Source organism: Biomphalaria glabrata, chromosome 3 (genome assembly GCF_947242115.1).
Source record: "Biomphalaria glabrata chromosome 3, xgBioGlab47.1, whole genome shotgun sequence".
In the NCBI taxonomy this organism is placed as follows: Eukaryota; Metazoa; Mollusca; class Gastropoda; family Planorbidae; genus Biomphalaria; species Biomphalaria glabrata.
Genome location: NC_074713.1, coordinates 27987247 through 28004263, shown reverse-complemented (window position 1 = coordinate 28004263; position 17017 = coordinate 27987247). Strand labels below are relative to the sequence as shown.

The following is a 17017-nucleotide window of genomic DNA, read 5'->3' as shown; positions in this document are numbered from 1 at the left end:
ATCTATCTATCTGTCTGTCTGTCTGTCCGTCCGTCCGTCCGTCCGTCCGTCTATCTATCTATCTATCTATCTATCTATCTATCTATCTATCTATCTATCTATCTATCTATCTATCTTTCTTTCTGTCTGTCTGTCTGTCTGTCTGTCTCTCTGTCTATCCGTCAGTCCGTCCGTCCCTCTGTCTATCTATCGAGTGAGCGAGCGAGTTCAGTGGGATAGGCAGTAAAAATAACAAACAAAAAAAAGGTGGGGTGTTGGTGATTACGACATTCTGTTTTAGTGCAGAACAAAAAAAAAATGATTACCAAAAACTTAAAGAAACAAAAATAACGATTTTATTTCCTTGTCTGTTTAATGATGTATCCTTCCACCTGACCTTTTGGTGTAGCGCCCTTAATTTGGTACCTGTTGTAGATTGGTGGCACTGGAAGTACGCTTCTACTGGGGTACTAACGACCTCAAGTGAGTCAAGAAATACCTTGATATAGTGCGCTCATCCCTCTCTCATTCCCCCCCTCTCTCTCTCTCTCTCTCTCATATGCCTCCCTCATTTCCTCCTTCACAAAATTACAGGTAACAGCGCTCCCCTCCGCTGCGCCCCATCCCATAGAACCTTGCGCCCATCCCGGAACCTGACTACTGCGCCAGAGAGAGGCCGAGTCATGTGAAGACGTATTGAATGCCAGCTGTAGCGACTGGAAGAGGCAGCAGGCGAACACAAGGTAGAGCATTAAACAAAAAAAAAAAGTTTTTTTTTCCTACCTCGGCATGTTTAAAAATCACCGTGTGTATGTGCCAGCGTGTGTGTGTGTGTTTCTACTCCGTGTATAATGCCACCCCTTTCCCCCTTCAGCATACCTCTGGTAGACCTCAGCCACTGTGGACTAAGAAGGGGGTAGGCACTGACACCAGCCTATTCCGCTTTTTTTTTCTCCCCCAACTGAAGTTCGCTGTAAAACGCTAATTCAAAAACTGCTAAAAAGCAGTTCGGCCGTATGAATTGTGCTCTAGTGTTTTCGCCTGAAAAGAATTGGATTATTGGAGTGAATTCTGTAGTATCTTTTTAAATATCTTTTTTTTTCCTGTTTATTCAGTGATTTTTCCCCCTTCTATTCTGGAGAGCAAACTTTCAGGACTGTTACTTGTTAGGAGCTTGGTATTCACTGGATTCTTCTCTAAAAGGTTACAATTGGATATAAATACAAAAAGGTCTGTGAGTGTGTTGGCACGGATTACCTGGTCTATTGGAATAGTTCATTTCTTGTTTTCAAATTTTGTTTAGTTGCCAGTTAGTTCTTCTCTACATACTAGATAGTGTATTAAACTCGAAAATTGTTGTGCTGGCAGTGGACGGCCCCTGCTCCAACACATGTTGTTATTGTATTTTATTTGTTCCATTCATTGGATTAATCAGGCAGTTTGGAGGTGATAGTTTTTTGATCGCTTTGTTTTGTTGGATATTTGTGACACCTGGATTAACCTTGTGACTTTCTCTAGGCGATGCTGATTCATGACGCATGTTATTGTTCTGACGGGTAAGAGTTAATGCTTTTAGGTTCAAGGATTAAGAAAAAGTGTGTGTGTGTGTGTGTTGGGGAGGGAAGTGTTTTAGAGAGACCAAAAGTTCGGATCGCGTTACGTTCATATCCGCTTAATTACTAGCCATAAAACTTCATGTTCAGCTTTCGTAGCGACTGCAAAAAGTTTCAAATTTAAGTGTGTGTGGTGGTGGGGGTGGGGTTGGTGCGTGAGTGTGCAGGAGTGAGTGGGTGTATATGTGTGTGAGTGTGTGTGAGAGAGATAGTGTACTTTATGCGCAGTGAGGAGGGAGTTATGAGAGGCTGTGTTAAGGGAGAGTAGTGTCAGCTATAACTGTGCCGTTCTTTTGAGGGGGAAGGTTGGAATTACATATGTTATGTGTTGTTGTTTTTTGTCCTCTACGTGTTCAGCTGTCAGTTGTTATGTTGTTGTTATGTCCTTGGTGTTGTTATTAATTATCTTGTTGTTACTTTTCTTTTCACCTTCTATTGCGTCTTGTCAACCGCTTCGTACCAGTTGTGTTTGTTTTTGTTTGTCCATATTTACAGCTACAACTTAGTCCTACTCGTCAGTAGCTTTGGCAGAGGTTCCCGGGAACATGGCCTCAAATGAAAGTTCTATTAACAAGTAATGTTAGCGTATTATCTGTTGGCACACTATCATAGTTGGAATGTGATCGCTATTTGGTCAACTTACAAGTCAATACTAGAATCGAAGCTCAACATCGCACTAAGGATTGAACTATTAATTGAACTCAGAGTAGCGATCTAAGACTGAACTAACAATTGAACTCAGTGTAGCGATCTAAGACTGAACTAACAATTGAACTCAGTGTAGCGATCAAAGACTGAACTAACAATTGAACTCAGTGTAGCGATCTAAGACTGAACTAACAATTGAACTCAGTGTAGCGATCTAAGACTGAACTAACAATTGAACTCAGTGTAGCGATCTAAGACTGAACTAACAATTGAACTCAGTGTAGCGATCTAAGACTGAACTAGCAATTGAACTCAGAGTAGCGATCTAAGACTGAACTAACAATTGAACTCAGTGTAGCGATCTAAGACTGAACTAACTATTGAACTCAGTGTAGCGATCTAAGACTGAACTAACAATTGAACTCAGTGTAGCGATCTAAGACTGAATTAACGATTGAACTCAGTGTAGCGATCTAAGACTGAACTAACAATTGAACTCAGAGTAGCGATCTAAGACTGAACTAACAATTGAACTCAGAGTAGCGATCTAAGACTGAACTAACAATTGAACTCAAAGTAGCGATCTAAGACTGAACTAACAATTGAACTCTAAGTAGCGATCTAAGACTGAACTAACAATTGAACTTAAAGTAGCGATCTAAGACTGAACTAACAATTGAACTCAAAGTAGCGATCTAAGACTGAACTAACAATTGAACTAACAGTAGAGGTCTATGTATAAAGGAAATGAAATATTCCTGAATGAACTTTTCTTTGTTTCTGTGTTTGCTACATCAACTTTGGTGGAGGACATTCCACATGCTTAAAGTGTATTGGTTATACTTAATTATAGGCCTACTTCCAATTAGTATTATCATACCATACTTCTTCTACTAACTATAACCAGATTTTACCCCAACCCTAGAAAAATCATTGTGATTTGAGTTGTAAGTTTATTGGTTTTTATTTTAGCTTGAGTTCATTTATTAAATCGCTACTATAGTTCAGAAGCTAGTTCAAGTTCTTTGTTGACAACTCCGAGTCTCAGATATAGGTGCACTAAATGCTTTTGATGACAACTCCGAGTCTCAGATATAGGTGCACTAAATGCTTTTGATGACAACACCGAGTCTGAGATATAGGTGCCCTAAATGCTTTTGATGACAACTCCGAGTCTCAGATATAGGTGCACTAAATGCTTTTGATGACAACTCCGAGTCTCAGATATAGGTGCACTAAATGCTTTTGATGACAACTCCGAGTCTCAGATATAGGTGCACTAAATGCTTTTGATGACAACTCCGAGTCTGAGATATAGGTGCACTAAATGCTTTTGATGACAACTCCGAGTCTCAGATATAGGTGCACTTAATGCTTTTGTTGACAACTACGAGTCTCAGATATAGGTGCACTAAATGCTTTTGTTGACAACTCCGAGTCTCAGATATAGGTTCACTAAATGCTTTTGATGACAACTCCGAGTCTCAGATATAGGTGCACTGAATGCTTTTGTTGACAACTCCGAGTCTCAGATATAGGTGCACTAAATGCTTTTGGTGACAACTCCGAGTCTCAGATATAGGTGCACTGAATGCTTTTGTTGACAACTACGAGTCTCAGATATAGGTGCACTAAATGCTTTTGGTGACAACTCCGAGTCTCAGATATAGGTGCACTAAATGCTTTTGTTCCCAGAACACAAATGTTATATATACATTGAGGACCAGTTTGCGATTTGTTCTTCGCCTATCCGCTTCCATTGATGTTTCCACTTAGGGTGGAAATCTTCAGTAAAATTGTGTACCAGTATTTGGTATCTCTTGAATTAATAGCATATCACACCTTTCTCTTAAGTATGCTATAACATAAATACTACGTTTTTCATTTAAAAATAATGCTTCTAGGGTTAGGGTAGAAAGAGGGTAGAGTTCGGACTAGAACTTAGGTGTGTTGATACTTACTACCTGTCAAGTGTGATACCAGATAGCCGGATGAAAAACCAAACCAAGAATGTGTTGATGTATCCGACTAGATGTAAGGCTATACCAAGTAGTAGACAATATTCTTTGTTCTCTCCCCTAGCTGACCTATTCTAGAACAATAGATGTGACATTAGACAATATTCTTTGCTCTGTCCCCTAGCTGACCTATTCTAGAACAATAGATGTGACATTAGACAATATTCATTGCTCTGTCCCCTAGCTGACCTATTCTAGAACAATAGATGTGACATTAGACAATATTCATTGCTCTGTCCCCTAGCTGACCTATTCTAGAACAATAGATGTGACATTAGACAATATTCATTGCTCTGTCCCCTAGCTGACCTATTCTGGAACAATAGATGTGACATTAGACAATATTCTTTGCTCTGTCCCCTAGCTGACCTATTCTAGAACAATAGATGTGACATTAGACAATATTCATTGCTCTGTCCCCTAGCTGACCTATTCTAGAACAATAGATGTGACATTAGACAATATTCATTGCTCTGTCCCCTAGCTGACCTATTCTAGAACAATAGATGTGACATTAGACAATATTCATTGCTCTCTCCCCTAGCTGACCTATTCTAGAACAATAGATGTGACTTTAGACAATATTCATTGCTCTATCCCCTAGCTGACCTATTCTAGAACAATAGATGTGACATTAGACAATATTCTTTGCTCTGTCCCCTAGCTGACCTATTCTAGAACAATAGATGTGACATTAGACAATATTCATTGCTCTGTCCCCTAGCTGACCTATTCTAGAACAATAGATGTGACATTAGACAATATTCTTTGCTCTGTCCCCTAGCTGACCTATTCTAGAACAATAGATGTGACATTAGACAATATTCATTGCTCTGTCCCCTAGCTGACCTATTCTAGAACAATAGATGTGACATTAGACAATATTCTTTGCTCTGTCCCCTAGCTGACCTATTCTAGAACAATAGATGTGACATTAGACAATATTCTTTGCTCTGTCCCCTAGCTGACCTATTCTAGAACAATAGATGTGACATTAGACAATATTCATTGCTCTGTCCCCTAGCTGACCTATTCTAGAACAATAGATGTGACATTAGACAATATTCATTGCTCTGTCCCCTAGCTGACCTATTCTGGAACAATAGATGTGACATTAGACAATATTCTTTGCTCTGTCCCCTAGCTGACCTATTCTAGAACAATAGATGTGACATTAGACAATATTCATTGCTCTGTCCCCTAGCTGACCTATTCTGGAACAATAGATGTGACATTAGACAATATTCTTTGCTCTGTCCCCTAGCTGACCTATTCTAGAACAATAGATGTGACATTAGACAATATTCATTGCTCTCTCCCCTAGCTGACCTATTCTAGAACAATAGATGTGACATTAGACAATATTCATTGCTCTCTCCCCTAGCTGACCTATTCTAGAACAATAGATGTGACATTAGACAATATTCATTGCTCTCTCCCCTAGCTGACCTATTCTAGAACAATAGATGTGACATTAGACAATATTCTTTGCTCTGTCCCCTAGCTGACGTATTCTAGAACAATAGATGTGACATTAGACAATATTCATTGCTCTGTCCCCTAGCTGACCTATTCTAGAACAATAGATGTGACATTAGACAATATTCTTTGTATTCTCCCCTAGCTGACATATTCAGGAACAACAGATGTGACATTAGACAATATTCATTGCTCTCTCCCCTAGCTGACCTATTCAGGAACAACAGATTTGACAATCTGTGTCTGATTTCCTAGACTGATATCTAATCTTATCCACTAAGCGCGTGAATTCAGTGAAGTATGCTAATATTGTGTCCGGGTGTTTGGATTACTTTATACCAACAAATTGTACAAGTCGAATGGTGACGTCTATAACAAGTAGGATCGGAATAAAGCTGGTTGGAGCTTTAAGCTTTTTGAGTTAAGAGTCCTTTATAAGTACAAATATTGTGTACATATATCTGATCTTATACATTTCAGACGTGACTTCAAACAAGAAGATAATTACTTCATACTCATTCATATATCAATCTAGTCATGCATGTTAATCAATGTTTATGTTAATCAATGACTTAAACTCTGCCAAGTCGTTAATTTTCTTGGCTGAATCAGGCAACCCGTTCCATTCTCTAATGTGTGTGTGTGTGAAAGAGAGAGAGAGAGAGAGAGAGATTTTCGAATACCTGGACGTTAACTGATATACAGTTACAAAGTAGTTAAATACATTTTGTATCATTCATAACAGACTTAATGGTACTATTACTGGGGCTCCCCAAGAAAGTTAAATCCCTGGCTACCACTTGGCTAGTCTAAACGTAATAGTGGTAGTGAACACTCATAGTAGTTAGGCTTAACTATCAAGGCATTCAATAATATATAGCTTATATAGACAGTGTACGCTCTATTAAATATATGTTCTATATTGAGATCAAGGATATTATTACATAATGTATGTTCATACATTACATTTATTACAATAATATGCTTTAGTTTACATTTGGATTTAGTTTACATTTGTTTTTAGTTTACATTTGTATCCTGTTTCTATTCAAAAGGTAACATTTTTAAGCAATAGAATACAGTTCGAGACAAATTTTAAAAAAGAAGGTAATAGGAAATGAAAAATGTGGTGGGCAATGTAATGGCACCTCGAGAAAAACGTGAGAAAATTTTTAAAAATAAAAAAAAAAGATTTTGAAACAGCAAACTAAACAAAGATCATTGCTGCCAAGTATTGAATAATAATTACTTGGTGCTACAAACTGAGAAATTACTTGGTGCTACAAAACTAAAAATTGCTTGGTGCTACAAAACTAAAAATTGCTTGGTGCTACAAAACTAAAAATTGCTTGGTGCTACAAAACTAAAAATTACTTGGTGCTACAAAACTAAAAATTGCTTGGTGCTACAAAACTAAAAATTGCTTGGTGCTACAAAACTAAAAATTGCTTGGTGCTGCAAAACTAAAAATTACTTGGTGCTACAAACTAAAAATTGCTTGGTGCTACAAACTAAAAATTACTTGGTGCTACGAAACTAAAAATTACTTAGTGCTACAAAACTAAAAAATTGCTTGGTGCTACAAAACTAAAAATTGCTTGGTGCTACAAAACTAAAAATTACTTGGTGCTACAAACTAAAAATTACTTGGTGCTACAAACTAAAAATTACTTGGTGCTACAAACTAAAAATTACTTTGTGCTTCAAACTAAAAATTACTTGGTGCTACAAACTAAAAAATTACTTGGTGCTACAAAACTAAAAATTGCTTGATGCTACAAAACTAAAAATTACTTGGTGCTACAAACTAAAAAATTACTTGATGCTACAAACAAAAAATTACTTGGTGCTACAAACTGAGAAACTACTTGGTGCTACAAACTAAAAATTACTTGGTGCTACAAACTAAAAATTACTTGGTGCTACAAACTGAGAAATTACTTGGTGCTACAAAACTAAAAATTACTTTGTGCTTCAAACTAAAAATTACTTGGTGCTACAAACTAAAAAATTACTTGGTGCTACAAAACTAAAAATTGCTTGGTGCTGCAAAACTAAAAATTACTTGGTGCTACAAACTAAAAATTGCTTGGTGCTACAAACTAAAAATTACTTGGTGCTACGAAACTAAAAATTACTTAGTGCTACAAAACTAAAAAATTGCTTGGTGCTACAAAACTAAAAATTGCTTGGTGCTACAAAACTAAAAATTACTTGGTGCTACAAACTAAAAATTACTTGGTGCTACAAACTAAAAATTACTTGGTGCTACAAACTAAAAATTACTTTGTGCTTCAAACTAAAAATTACTTGGTGCTACAAACTAAAAAATTACTTGGTGCTACAAAACTAAAAATTGCTTGATGCTACAAAACTAAAAATTACTTGGTGCTACAAACTAAAAAATTACTTGATGCTACAAACTAAAAATTACTTGGTGCTACAAACTAAAAATTACTTTGTGCTTCAAACTAAAAATTACTTGGTGCTACAAACTAAAAAATTACTTGGTGCTACAAAACTAAAAATTGCTTGATGCTACAAAACTACTTGGTGCTACAAACTAAAAATTACTTGGTGCTACAAACTAAAAATTACTTGGTGCTACAAACTAAAAATTACTTGGTGCTACAAACTAAAAATTACTTTGTGCTTCAAACTAAAAATTACTTGGTGCTACAAACTAAAAAATTACTTGGTGCTACAAAACTAAAAATTGCTTGATGCTACAAAACTAAAAATTACTTGGTGCTACAAACTAAAAAATTACTTGATGCTACAAACAAAAAATTACTTGGTGCTACAAACTGAGAAACTACTTGGTGCTACAAACTAAAAATTACTTGGTGCTACAAACTAAAAATTACTTGGTGCTACAAACTGAGAAATTACTTGGTGCTACAAAACTAAAAATTACTTTGTGCTTCAAACTAAAAATTACTTGGTGCTACAAACTAAAAAATTACTTGGTGCTACAAAACTAAAAATTGCTTGGTGCTGCAAAACTAAAAATTACTTGGTGCTACAAACTAAAAATTGCTTGGTGCTACAAACTAAAAATTACTTGGTGCTACAAACAAAAAATTACTTGGTGCTACAAACTGAGAAACTACTTGGTGCTACAAACTAAAAATTACTTGGTGCTACGAAACTAAAAATTACTTAGTGCTACAAAACTAAAAAATTGCTTGGTGCTACAAAACTAAAAATTGCTTGGTGCTACAAAACTAAAAATTACTTGGTGCTACAAACTAAAAATTACTTGGTGCTACAAACTAAAAATTACTTGGTGCTACAAACTAAAAATTACTTTGTGCTTCAAACTAAAAATTACTTGGTGCTACAAACTAAAAAATTACTTGGTGCTACAAAACTAAAAATTGCTTGATGCTACAAAACTAAAAATTACTTGGTGCTACAAACTAAAAAATTACTTGATGCTACAAACAAAAAATTACTTGGTGCTACAAACTGAGAAACTACTTGGTGCTACAAACTAAAAATTACTTGGTGCTACAAACTAAAAATTACTTGGTGCTACAAACTGAGAAATTACTTGGTGCTACAAAACTAAAAATTACTTTGTGCTTCAAACTAAAAATTACTTGGTGCTACAAACTAAAAAATTACTTGGTGCTACAAAACTAAAAATTGCTTGGTGCTACAAAACTAAAAATTACTTGGTGCTACAAACTAAAAATTACTTGGTGCTACAAAACTAAAAATTGCTTGGTGCTACAAAACTAAAAATTACTTGGTGCTACAAACTAAAAAATTACTTGGTGCTACAAACAAAAAATTACTTGGTGCTACAAACTGAGAAACTACTTGGTGCTACAAACTAAAAATTACTTGGTGCTACAAACAAAAAATTACTTGGTGCGACAAACTAAAAAATTACTTGGTGCTACAAAACTAAAAATTACTTGGTGCTACAAACTAAAAAATTGCTTGGTGCTACAAACTAAGAAATTACTTGGTGCGACAAACTAAATTGCTAAGAAATTTGAACTCTAAAGTACGCATCAATTCTTACAGTAACTACATAGGGTTGTATCAATAGGCCTACTTATTCTGTGATAGGACAAGAGAGAAAAGAAAAACTACTTGTTTATAAATTTGCCTCCATTTTTGTAACTCACTCATACTAATATTTACTAAAAACCGTTACATGTAAGCAAGTCAGCTCTTATGTCTAAAACAGTTTGGGATCAGAGATTATTCACGCTACACTAAACAATGTCAAGGACGAAATTGAAATTCAATGTTACCAACAAAATAGTATTTAAAAAAATGAAACGGAGGAGGTTAAAAACCAATGATTGTAGAGTGATGGAAACGTGCCCCCCCCCCAAACCCCTTTTTTAAAAAAAGAGAGTATATAAATATATACAGAGATTATCAGCTTTCTTTTAGTCTGTACGCCGGATATACCGAAAAGTTAGGTATTTATAGTTTTTACGCCATAGAGGCACATCCCTTAAATACGGTCTTGGTCTAAACCAAACAGTGAATGATAGGCCTACTAATGTGTATATGACAAGTAGTCCAAAGGCGAGCTGTTGCCCAGAGCCTTTCCTCTGATATTATCACGATATATGGGCCCAATCACAGCTGTTCTCTCTCTCTGTCTCTGTTATAACATGGGCCAGGTAGGTGGGGTGGGGGTGTGGAGGGGGAGGGGGTGCAGGAAGGAGCAGAACTTAACCCGATTATTTGCTCACTGAGTGACGTCATTAACTCTCGGTCTTCTAACTGGTGACAGCTGCGCCACTATCACTTCACAATTGGCGTACCGTTGATAGGCTGGGGGGGGGGGGAGGAAGGCAGGTCCGCGTGAGCAGTGTGCTTTATACTTTCTGTGGTAAGGTCTGAAAGGTTGGATGGATGTGTGAGTGACAGCTTGTGCGTAAGTAATGTGTTGAGATTACCCGTGCAGGCGCCCTTTCTTTATAATAGTTTACTGTCTGTATATATTTTGTATAACAATAAATGGAATATATACAAACAGATAAATGAACAATAAAGGGTAGTGAATAATAGTATTATTCTTAAGATAGTTTTTCAGTGATAATAAATCATATTGAATACTAGATTTATGTATAAGAATGAATCGATTAAGACCGCTGTCGTGTATAATTATAAAAGTTAATCTCTCGATTTCCATTGTCTTCATAGTTGAAGTACTTGATATTTATTCTCATGGATGTACTTTCATCCGTGTACTCTCTTTCATGTACACTCTTATATGCACTCTCACTCACGTACGTTCATCCATGATTCTCACCCAAGTACTCTCTCCCATGTACGCTCTCCCATGTACTCTCATATAAGTACTCTCCTCCATGTTCACTAATCCATGTACTCTGATCAATGCACTCTGATCCATCATCCATGTACTATCATCCAATTTACTCATCCATGTCCTCTGATCAATGTACTTTCATCCATGTACTCGTATCCATGTACTCTCAATCATGTACCCATTTATGCACTCTGATCCATGCACTGTGATCCAATTAATATCATCCAATGTACTCATCCATGTACTCTGATCTATGTACTTTCATCCATATACTCGTATCCATGTGCTCTCAATCATGTACCCATTTATGCACTCTAACCCGTGTACTCTGATCGATGTACTATCATCCATGTACTCTGACCCATGTACTCTGATCCATAAACTCTGACCCATGTACTCTGACCCATGTACTCTGATCCATGTACTCTGACCCATGTACTCTGATCCATGTACTCTGATCCATGTACTCTGACCCATGTACTCTGATCGATGTACTCTGATCCATGTACTCTGACCCATGTACTCTGACCCATGTACTCTGACCCATGTACTCTGACCCATGTACTCTGACCCATGTACTATGATTCATGTACTCTGACCCATGTACTCTGATCCATGTACTCTGACCCATGTACTCTGACCCATGTACTCTGACCCATGTACTCTGATCCATGTACTCTGATCGATGTACTCTGACCCATGTACTCTGACCCATGTAGGCTACTCTGACCCATGTACTCTGATCCATGTACTCTGATCCATGTACTCTGATCGATGTACTCTGACCCATGTACTCTGATCGATGTACTCTGACCCATGTACTCTAACCCATGTACTCTTACCCATGTACTCTGACCCATGTACTGTGATCCATTTACTATCCTCCAATATACACTTTCGTGTACTCTCCACCATGTATTCTTCTATCAAAACCTAAAGTCCAACTTTTTGTCGGACATTCTTTCCTTTCACCAATCCTAACTTCCCTAAAACTGCTTCTAAAGTAAAGACGTTTCCAGATCTACTTACCGCAACAGTATAACTGCAACATTAAATGAGATCAATCAACCGAGACTACTTTAAAAACCAAAGAAACACGCGTGACCTTACTAAATATTGCAGGATAACTCTGAACTTATTTCGCCTCCATACTACCATGACTAGCTTACATCAAACGCCCTCCCCCCTTCTTTTTTTTTTAAACCTAAAATGTTGTTTAGGTCTTTTTTATTAGCCCCTATAATTGAATGTAATTGAGGCATTAGTAAACATTGAAATATAATCTGTAATTAGTTATTGAGTAATTTAGAGATATATCAGAAATTGAATGTGATCTGACAAAGGTTGAATGTTATTTGCAAGCATTTGAAAGTAATGGAGACAAATGTAAGCACTTTAATGTGACTGAGACATCTGTAAGCACTTCAATGTGACTGAGACATCTGCAAGCACTTTAATGTGACTGAGACATCTGTAAGCACTTCAATGTGACTGAGACATCTGTAAGCACTTCAATGTGACTGAGACATCTGTAAGCACTTCAATGTGACTGAGACATCTGTAAGCACTTCAATGTGACTGAGACATCTGTAAGCACTTCAATGTGACTGAGACATCTGTAAGCACTTCAATGTGACTGAGACATCTGTAAGCACTTCAATGTGACTGAGACATCTGTAAGCAGTGTGCACTGTATTTTCCTTGCAATCCTCTACTTTACGTTTTCAACCATTAACGAAACGGATGTAACTTCCATGGTCACTGTTTGTAACTTCCATGGTCACTGTTTGTAACTTCCATGGTCACTGTTTGTAACTTCCATGGTCACTGTTTGTAACTTCCATGGTCACTGTTTGTAACTTCGGCATGGTCACTGTTTGTAACTTCCATGGTCACTGTTTGTAACTTCCATGGTCACTGTTTGTAACTTCCATGGTCACTGTTTGTAACTTCCATGGTCACTGTTTGTAACTGACTAATGCAGATTAGACTAAAAGAAACTTATACTTTATACATTACTTTATACATTACTTTATACATTACTGTTTACATGTCTTTATACATGACTTTACACATGACTTTATACATGACTTTACACATTGACTTTATACATGACTTTATACATTGACTTTATACATGACTTTATACATGACTACCTTATTACAATTTTCTGAAGATGTCTCTCATCGCGACTGTTTGGACCCAACTGAAAAACGTGCTGTAGTAGATTCCAGGTCTTGTTGATCGCCTCTCCACCGGGCAGGTGTTCTCCTAAAGCGCAGTAACCTGTGAGGGAAACAGGCTTGTTGCAGAGATGTGACGTCTGTCTTTTACTGCTACCCCTTCCCCTTCCTCAACCACACACACGCACACACACACATAAACTCAACCTTCCTATTTACAGGTGGCCTCATTTATATTCAAATGTGACTCCCCGCGACATTTATGGTTCTCACAAGACCTTCAAGAGGATTTTTTTCTTTACAGTTCTTGGGGGAAAATGTTTTGAAGAGAGATGTTCTTAGATCCAAATTCAGAAACTGTAATAGCTCTCACGTAAACATCACCATGTAAATTTATCTGACGACAAAAAAAAATGTGTTCTCTGATAGTTACCAACAGAAGAAATCATGAACTAAAGTATAAGTGTTACCCAGGCCATGCAGTCAGAATGAGATTAAGATTATACTAGAAAAACATTGAAAATACTTTTTTTTTAATGACAATACCTCCTTTATGCAACTTAAAAATAAATTAATGAATTTTAGATTTAAAAACATTTTTCCCCGCAACCTCACCCCTTCTCCCTGAGAAAGACTCCTGGTTTAGCGAATGTGTAGATTTAGTACACCTTTTAATAGTCCAGTGATAAGCATTTAGATCTAGACTTAGAAGACAATGCGCTAAATTTTCCTGAACATTAATTTATCAAACTCTTGAATCAATAAAACCTTCCATTCGGAAATTCCAGAACGCGATAGTCTTTTCAAGAACGCGATAGTCCTTTCAAAACCGATGTAAGATCTAGACCTAGATATAGTCTCTAGCCAAATTTACATTTATTTATTTTTACTTTGAAAAATTATAACGGTCAAACTAGAGTTTTCCCCATGTGGCCAACAAGGCAGTAATTCTTTTATTAGCAATATACATCGACTGTTAAATTTCTAGGCAAATGGTTAGAGCCATTTTTGAGATCAGCGCCCGCCCATCCTCAATGAAGGAGTGACTTGAATTGTGATCTTGTATAAAAGACAATAACTCATTAATCAGACGTTGGTAGTAGCAGTAAGTAGCTCTCCTAACTTCCGATGTTAAAGTCTTCTCTGATAACAACCATACACTATTTAATTATAGCACATACAATAGGACTAAGTATTCTATACATTAAATTTAATAAAAAAAAAACAACGAACCTTTTATAGTTATCTGCAATTTCTACTAACATAAAGAACAATAAAAAATCTATATCAATATTTCAAATTCTCAGGCAGAGCATAGCGCATATCGCCTTTATCTCTGCGCCTCTAGATCTAGATCAGTGATTCCCAAAGTGGTCTATATAGACCCCCAGGGGTCTACGAAGACTTCCAAGGGGTCTAAGAAAGTGAAAAAATAAATTGGGGGTCTATGAGATGTCTATGGGGGTCTACGATAATGAATTTCATTTCATTTGTGACTTTAATTTTCACTCCCATTAATGCAATTATTTCCTACACTAATATGTAAATGTACCTTTAATCCTTTAAATATTTATACTGCTATTCAAATGAAAAATAAAGATAAAGTTCAGAATACACCCACAAAATCTCTCTTCGACATCATATAGAGAAGATGATGCGTTTGTGAGCGTTTTACAATGTCTCGGAAAACACTAAAGTAAAACATTGATTTTACCTGCCCTTGAAGAAGTTTTAAAAACTTGTATTACACAAACCTACATCTGATATTATGAATTTTTTTAAAGCAACAATACAGTTCAAGGGCATATCGGATTAAAAGCTTCTTATGTAATTCTTTGTAAACGACATATACAGTTTGGGATCAACGGTCTAGCAGGCTCTGATAGGATGTAGAGCTGTGTGCTGCAAACTGCCTAAGGGTTGCTTGCTGCTTATTTTTCCTCAGGGTTGACTCACAAAACCTTTCCCATGTTTGAGTATAGCTGCAAGGCAGCAAAAGTTTGAATTCAGTTCTTCTGCTAGGTAGGTAGAAAGCGCCCGCCTTTCCAAAGCTTACTGGTTTTGGCGCTAGTTACTCGCCTTCGCCGCTTCTCCTGTTAGTGAAAACAATTCTGCGGACTCAATATTTGAGCCACACATGAAAGATCCAGAAATACAAGAGAAACTGCTCTTTGTGAAAACGTTTACAAGAATACCTAAAGCAAATTACTGAATTAATATTTAATGTTTCATAGAACAACAAATTCCTATATGAAACATAATATCCGTAGCAATGGATGATGAGCCTACAAAAAAACCCCAACATTTCCAGTGTGTTTAATTCCAGAAATATATATTTTGTTATTTTAATTGGTTTAAATTTAAATTTTATCAATCTGTATAATTTCAAATGTAGCTTTTAATTGCCTTTTCACTCTTAGACTCAATACAGTTAGACATTAGTTTTAATAAAATGTTGATTGATTTGCAATAATGCAACACAAGTTAAGCAGGGGGTCTACGGAAAATCAGAAACCATGGCAAGGGGTCTACGAGACAAAAAAGTTTGGGAACCACTGATCTAGATGATGCCCTATGTTAGCCCTATACTTTACTGTAGTGAGTATTGTAGCAGTGAAATATTGTAGCAGTGAAATATTGTAGCGGTAGTATTGTACTAGAAAGCTATACCGTGAGATCCTAGAATGACACAGATAAATGATATGAAACGGGCTCTTGTAAGGGAGAACACTTGGCTGGCTGTCAGTAATGTCAATGTCTCAAACTCTTACCTTATTTTACTTAACTATTGTATAGTTATTTACGGTACTTCAATTCTTGTTCCGATATATTTATCAGAGGAGCAAATTAATATATCAATGTAAATTGTATTACGTAAGTATGAAATCTATTAAAGAAAGGTAACTCTAAAATTGTCTGTAGAGCGTTTCATTTTATTGTAACGAGTTTCATTTAGAAATAATAATAATAATAGTATTAGTAATAATAATAATAACAAATTTGTAGACAATTTGAAAGTATCTGTTTAGCGAATTATGTTTGTTTTTGATATTGTTACACTGTTATAGCTTTCCTTCATATTACTTTATACAGCCCCTGGTTAAGATACATGAATTAATATCACGAGAGGACAGTGATTTAAAATTCACTAGTACTGTAGCGATCGGTTTTAAAACTACATTGCTATAGTTGCACTTTTACTGCAAAATGTTAATCTTTAATTTTGCAAATTTGAACAACTATCGTATTTAAAGATGTTTCGAATATATTGGCTTCGTTCTTCTACAACACAAAACAATGGACAACCCAGTGATCGTCAAGTTCTGACAGTTTATGAACAACTTTAACGTGAACTGTTGTGTAAACCGTAAACTTACTTTTGTTAGTATCTCACGTGCTGTTAGTGTCTCACGTGCTGTTAGTGTCTCACGTGCTGTTGGTGTCTCACGTGCTGTTGGTGTCTCACGTGGTGTTAGTGTCTCACGTGCTGTTGGTGTCTCACGTGCTGTTAGTGTCTCACGTGCTGTTGGTGTCTCACGTGGTGTTAGTGTCTCACGTGCTGTTGGTGTCTCACGTGCTGTTGGTGTCTCACGTGCTGTTGGTGTCTCACGTGGTGTTAGTGTCTCACGTGCTGTTGGTAATGTATTCTCTTCAGTACTGAATAAAAAATAAAAATAAAAAAGTTGCACTTTTTACTGCAAAATTTTAATCTTAAATTTTGCAAAGTTGAACAACTATCATATCAAAAGATGTTTCCAATATATTGGCTCCTATAGAGTTGATTGTCAAATT

The 17017-nt window shown here is 36.4% G+C and overlaps 1 protein-coding gene across 4 annotated transcripts in view; it reads left to right on the top strand.

Annotated features, from left to right (window-relative positions):
* Positions 1–743: 743 nt before the first annotated feature.
* Positions 744–17017, top strand: part of LOC106069177 (protein jagged-1-like) — a 160716-nt gene continuing 144442 nt past the window's right edge. For 3 of the 4 annotated variants that reach the window (XM_056024345.1, XM_056024341.1, XM_056024344.1), the window contains exon 1: positions 744–1535. The gene's annotated coding sequence lies outside the window, so the exon portion shown is untranslated. The remainder of the gene's footprint in view (positions 1536–17017) is intronic. The other variant, XM_056024346.1, reaches the window with a different exon arrangement.